Genomic DNA, 6,764 nt, shown 5'->3' on the forward strand with positions numbered 1-6,764 from the left:
CTCAGGAGGTTGCAGCCTGTCCAGGGCTCCCTCTGCCTGGCACACATGGTCACCTCCCTGCCAGCTGCAGCAGATCCAGGAGGTTTGGAGCAACTGGGATTCACTTCTTCAGAATCAGAGCCTTCCATAAGCCAGCCCCCCTAAAACGTGTGTGTGCTTAATCTGATTCACAACAAGAGAGAATTCAGCACTTCTCTGATGTTTATGATGAGAAGTTTGCATGGATTTCAGAGCAAATGATTGATTCAGGCTGAGTTAGATGTGTTGAGATCCCTGGGAAGTCAGGTGTCTGCAAGACAACACACCCAGGCAAACAAAACCCTGCTCTGCTGCTTCTGCTCTGCACTGTTGTGGTTTTTCTTTCAGAGAAGGTCGGTGTTTGTGGCCAAGGAATTTGTTGTCAGTCCTTGGCTGTAATTTACACTTCAGTGGTTGCATGTTATAAATTTTGGCATGCAAAGATTAATGCAGGCTCATTTTTAAAGTATTCTTATGCATTTTAAAATGAACATTGAAAGCTTTCAGCACTTGCATACCAAGCACTTTCCATCTCTCTTGCCATCTGTATTGTATTAAAGAATATAAAAAACTTCAGCTGGGCTATTCCTGCTGAATTCCCTGGGACAACTCAGGAAGAAAGGGCCATTTTATGATGGGCTGCCTCACCATTTCTTTGTATTTAATAGGAAAAAGATCCCAAATCCTCTGCAGTTCTTCAGCCCTTTGCTAGGGGAAGGAATTCATAAACTTCTGTTCCTCAAGACAATCATTTACACCACACTTTGCTGTTTAACACATGTGAGTTGAGAACTTGGGAGTAAATATTCAGCCTTTCCACACACCCCCTTTTAATTTCTGACTTTGAAAATTAAAATTTTGGTGGCAAGTGATGAATCATCATCAATTCAAACCATATGGTGGAAACACTTCTCACATTTTCAACTCTTCCCAGTGCTGCTTCTTCCTTGAAAATAACTCGACAATAGATTATTTCCCCCTTAGCTGAACTGTAATGAGCCACATGAAATGCTTTGAAATCCTCATGGTTTCAGACTTCAGAAATCACAAATAAAAATATGAATATTTTAGCCAAGTGTTCCATTACTGTCTCCAAAGAGTAGTTAATACATTATTGGTGATACATGGAGCTGTAGTCCCAGAAAAGGATCGTTTTGGACATGGAAAACAACTGTATTTAGCTGGCTGTCATGAGTGTGTCCATGGATGATGAACTGTGCTGCACATCTGTGGCTTCTGTAGTGCTCCTTTGCTTATTCTCATGTTTTGGTATTTCTTAGCAACAAAAGGAAGTTTGAAGAGCTTTTTTCCCCCTAGAAATTGCACTAGAAATGTCTTTATGTTCCACTTTTACATTTGACAGTGCACCACGAGCATTTGAGGCATTTCCTTTGCTCGGCCTTTGGGGTGTTACCACTGTCTGTGCTCAGTCCTGTATCCATGGCCATGAAAAGGCAACAGCACTTCCAACACCTCCATTTGTAATCTGAAAATTGTTCTGGAGCCAGTCACAGGCTAAATCACACCATAAATACAGGGTGATCACTGGGGGAGAGCTCAGTGCTGCTCTGGTCCTGCACGAGGGGCTGCTCATCCCCTCCTCTGCCTGGAGCAGGGTCTGGGTCAGGGCTGTGACAGCTTCAGGTTCTCTTCTGCTCAGAGCTGGGGGGTCCTGGAGCCCAGAGAAATTCCTCTGCTCTGGAGCTGGGCTGGGAGAGCTGGGGGTGTGATCCTGGAGAGGAGAAGGATCCAGGGAGAGCTCAGAGCCCCTGGCAGGACCCAAAGGGGCTCCAGGAGAGCTGGAGAGGGACTGGGGACAAGGGATGGAGGGACAGGACCCAGGGAATGGCTCCCAGTGGCAGAGGGCAGGGCTGGATGGGATTTTGGGCAGGGATTGTTCCCTGGCAGGGTGGGCAGGCCCTGGCACAGGGTGCCCAGAGCAGCTGGGGCTGTCCCTGGATCCCTGGCAGTGCCCAAGGCCAGGCTGGATGGGTTTGGATCACCCTGGGACAGTGGGAGGTGTCCCTGCCATGGCTGGGGTGGCACTGGATAATTAATGTTCCTTCCAAGCAATCCTTTCCATCATTCTGTGATTCAGTAATCTCTGCTGAGGCCCTGAGGAGCCTAAGTGCATCTGCTGGGTGTTTCCATTTCCCTGAGGGTTGACTCAGTAAAAGAAACATTTAGAAACTTCTTTTTTTTCTGTGCCAAACTCCTTAAATTTTGTTTCAGAAACTTAATTTTGATTTTCTGTCCTTGGGCTGTGCCCTGGCTCAGAGCCTGGAGAGGACAGTGAGGTGAGGGGCCCGTCCATCCCTGTGCCCTGATGGGCTTTGCTATTGACGTGATCCTCTTTTCAAACAAAAACATTTTCAATTTGGGGGCGGTTGGTTTTTAAACCAGGCCCTTTTCAAGGTAATGTCAGAATGGAAAAACAACTTTTGCTGCGTAAAAAGTGCTTTTCTGAGAGTTTCTGTGCCCCTGTCTCCAAGGACCCTCCAGCACGTGCCTGTTGTTTCCCCAGAAATGTGGAGAAGCTGTTTGGGGGTTCCACGCCCGGCTGGAAAAGCGTTTTCTCTGTCAATCCCCTCTGATTCTGCTCAGGAAGGTCACACCAGGCTGTCCCCAGGGACAGAACCCATCTCAGTGCCCATCCCATGGCCCACCCACCCCTCACCCTCCCCACGGCACCCTGGCACCCCAGGGCTGGAACCTGCTCGGGGATTTGGGGGCACACGGGCTCTGCTCCATCCCTGTCAGCCCCCTGTTTCCATCCTTTCCTGCCTTTCCAGGCTGAGTGCTCCCAAAATATCCCCCCTGCTCCTGATCACAGACACAGAAGGTAGCCTTGCCCCTGATCTGTTTTGCAGACTGGCTGCTCCTCCCCATGGCCTCAAAAAGTCTGTATCAGCAGCTGTTAAAATCAAAGAAATCATACCAGGACGAGGATTGGACACATTTCTTATACTAGAATTATTTTTTTTTTCTTTTCCCAAAGAGGAGTGTTGAGATTTCCTCTGCTGGGTTGATTTAAAGGTTTCTTGTATTGGAATAACTTTTTTTTTTCCCCCTAAGAGGAGAGTTGAGATTTCCTCTGCTGGGTTTGCATCTGGTGAAGAAGGATCCTGAACATGCCTTGTTTCCCACTGGACTCAGCCCCACACAAGCCCTGAGCAGGCCCACAGTGCACAAAGAGCTGCTGTAAATCAGCCTGGCAGCACCACAAGAGCTCTGCACACTGCAGAGGTCTGGCCCCGTGGCAGGGTTTGTGTTTAGAAATGATCCTTGCTAATTTGTCCATAGCCTGCTTTAAATATTTATTTCCATATTCTGAGTGGAGCTGTTTGCTTTGGCCACCCCGAGGGGCTCTCTCTGTGTTTGGTTTCCAAAGCACAGCCTGGAAAGGGAAGGGGCAGAGTTTCTCATTTGTCAGCACAGCCTCCAGGATTATTTTTCCAGGTGGATTTTATAAGAGGCACAAGGCAGGAGAGGCTCCTACTCTACTCAACCAAGTCAGCCTTGGCCTATCCTTGATGGGGATCCTCTCCAAGCTGAGGGCAGCACAAATGCAGCACCCAGGTTAAAAATGCACCTCTGGTTTGTTCCCTGGCACTGGGAGGGAGGGAGGGAGGCTCCGAGGGCTGCAGGAGGTTTTGGGGTTGGTCTCTGCTGCCTCAGTTGGATGTGGAATAGCCAGGACTGAACACCTTTGGGCCATTGCCCAGGTTCCCTGGGGACAGTGGCTGGAAAGGGGACCTGGAGCCAGTGCAGGGAGCAGAGCTGCCCTGGGGAAGCTTCTGGGGCACTTCAGAGCCTGTGGGAAACTGGAGCCAAGCACTGGGAGCAGCACTCACGAGCTGGGGGAGTCCCATGAAAAAGGAATAGATGTTCCCCAGTGCTCAGCAGAGACCCCCAGCTCTGAACCCCACCAGCATCACCCAGAGCTGAGCTTAGGCCTGACCAAGTCCAAAGCAGAGGCTGAAATTCCATGGATTTGTCTGTTGAAATGCTCTCCTCATCCACACCCTCCCTTCCCTCCTCTGGGAAGAAGCAGGGAGTGAAAAATCCCCCCTCGACTCTTCAGGCCTGTTTATCTTTACCCAGCCTCACCTTCAGCCCCCCAGGAGGGACTCAGGGCTCTTGTCCACGCCTGGGGACAAGCAGAGGTGCTGACCAAGGTGGAGCTGGGCCAGACTGAATGGAGTTTTGCCAAAATCCACGGATCCACAAGGATGGGGCCCAGTCCTGTCCTTGTCACTGGTCTCCAGGACCAACCCTACCCAAACCAGGGCGCTTTGCTGGGGTTTGTGATTTTAAACATGAGAGGGAGGGAGGCACTGCAAGGATGAGGAGTCCTTGAGACAAATCCAGCACTGATAAATCCTACCAGACAAACAGAAACCACTTTTTCTATACAGTGACAAAAATAATGGGAATAACAAACACAGTGGGGAGAATATTTTGACTTTTGGTGAAGCACTGGGCACTGGAATTTTTTCAGCATCCTTTGGTTTCCCACTGGGTTGGGCAGCCCCAAAGTCCTGGGAGAGGCTGAGAGAGGGAGGGCACAAATCCCTCCCTGATGCTATTCTGGGGTTTCCTGCTGCTCCATACATTACCGGGGGATACTTGCATAATTTTAAACTCATTCCTATGTAGGCCACTTCTTATTTTTAAAAAGGAAATTCAAAGTCAAATCCTCCCCAAAACTCCTTGAGAAGTCTATTAAGGTGTGTCCTACTTTCCTCCATGTCCTTCAACCAGAACATTCCCCCATAAACCTCCTCCTCCAGCCATCCCTCCTCAGCAGCTCCAGGGCTGGGACATCACTTGTGTCCCCATCCCTGTGGTGACCCCCTGCACCACTCCCACTCCCACCAGGTGACCCAATGGAAACCGAGCTGTGAGCAGGGGATGCTGTGGTGGCCACCCAAAATCAGGATGTGGCTGCCAGAGGAGATGTGCCACGGCCTTGCTGTCCTCTGTGTCACTCTGAGTGACCGTGGGGACTCTGTGTCCTGCTGCTGCTGAATTTGGGGTGTTTGACAATGAGTGAGATCAGCTGGAGCTCAAATGGAAATCAAATTCCCCTCTCTGTCTGAACAGCCCTGCCCTGAGCTCTGCTGTGCTCGTGGAGCATCATTGCTGGATGCCTGCTGAGGAATTTCATCCACCTGAGCCTCCAAGAGGGAAAAGCCCTTGGATATTGGAGCTTTCATTCCCAAAGTCGCCCCTCTGGTTGTACTTCCAGACTCAGGATGACGCCTCTGGCTGCAGCTCCAGTGGAGGAGAACACAGGGGCTGCCAGAGCTGGCACTGAAGGTTGCCTGCAGCCCTGGAGTTATTTGGGTCCAGATCCCTGTTTCATTTCCAGGTGCCCACATTCCCAATCCTCACCTCCTTGTCCGTGCTGGGTGCTCACCAGATGTGCTGCCACATCTGTGCAGAGCAGCAAACTGAGAGCTTAGCACAGCTCAAGGAAGAGGAAAGGGAAGGGGAAGAGGAAGAACATGTGTGAGGTGAGCTCCTCCTCAAAGGAGATCATTGGCTTCCAAGGGTCTGGGTTTCACTCAACCTTGACAAATCAAAGGAGGAGACTCCCTGGAGGATGGGAATTAACAGTTAAAACCAGTATTAAAACCATTATCATCACCAAGTTTATTGAATAACTCCAGCTGAAGTGTTAATGATGACAGCACAAACCACAGCGCTGGGGCTGACTCATAGGAAACCAAACATTTTCCTTCTCCCCAGTCATGGGCCTGGTCCCAGAGCCACTCTCTGCAAGCCAGGATCCCAAAATCTGAGGGAAAACTGTTCATGAGAGCTGGGAGAGCCAGAGGGTGACTCACGGTGTCTTTGGACACCTACAAGATTTTCCTGAATGACAGTGGGTGCTAGAAATAGAAAATACAGTTAGGAGAGGCTGAAATAGAGATAAATCACCCCAAACCCTGATTCATCACATTTTTGGCCATGAGCTAAGTGGGAAAAGAGCCCTTGGCCTGCACAAGAAGAGTGTCCCAGCCAAGGAGAAGGGACCCAGCCAGCACAGGAACACTCGGCTGTGCCAGGCTGGAGCTGTCTCCACAGCACTGGGGATTTTCAGGAGTGGCAGGAATATTATCTGGACACTTCAGGAACCTCTCCTGCTGCTTGCCCTGCCTGGTGCAGCTGCAGCAGCACTTGGAGAAGCCTCGTGGACACCTCAGTGGGAAAAGGAAAGTTTTGTGGTGAGGGTTTGCTTGCATGGCATCCAGGAAGCCCCAGCAGAGCAGGTTCCCCATAAGGAAAATCAGACTTTCCAGAATGCTTTCCTGGAAAGCAGCATGGAAAGTCCTTTTCCCTGTCCCTGAGGAATGATGATAGGTGCTTCAGGACAGTTTCAGCCTCTCCTTTCCTCCCGTGAGGTCAGTGTGGTTTCCTTTTGTTTTATCATTAAATCAGCCCAATCCTTTTCAGATATAGAGCAGCAATTTTTCATAGGCTCATGGAAACAGAGATTGGATTGGGTTGGAAAGGAACTTAAGGACCAATTTATTCCACCCCAGCCATGGCAGGGACACCTCCCACTGTCCCAGGGTGATCCAAACCCATCCAGCCTGGCCTTGGGCACTGCCAGGGATCCAGGGGCAGCCCCAGCTGCTCTGGGCACCCTGTGCCAGGGCCTGCCCACCCTGCCAGGGAACAATCCCTGCCCAAAATCCCATCCAGCCCTGCCCTCTGCCACTGGGAGCCATTCCCTG

The sequence above is a fragment of the Parus major genome, chromosome 17, assembly GCF_001522545.3.
Source record: "Parus major isolate Abel chromosome 17, Parus_major1.1, whole genome shotgun sequence".
In the NCBI taxonomy this organism is placed as follows: domain Eukaryota; kingdom Metazoa; phylum Chordata; class Aves; order Passeriformes; family Paridae; genus Parus; species Parus major.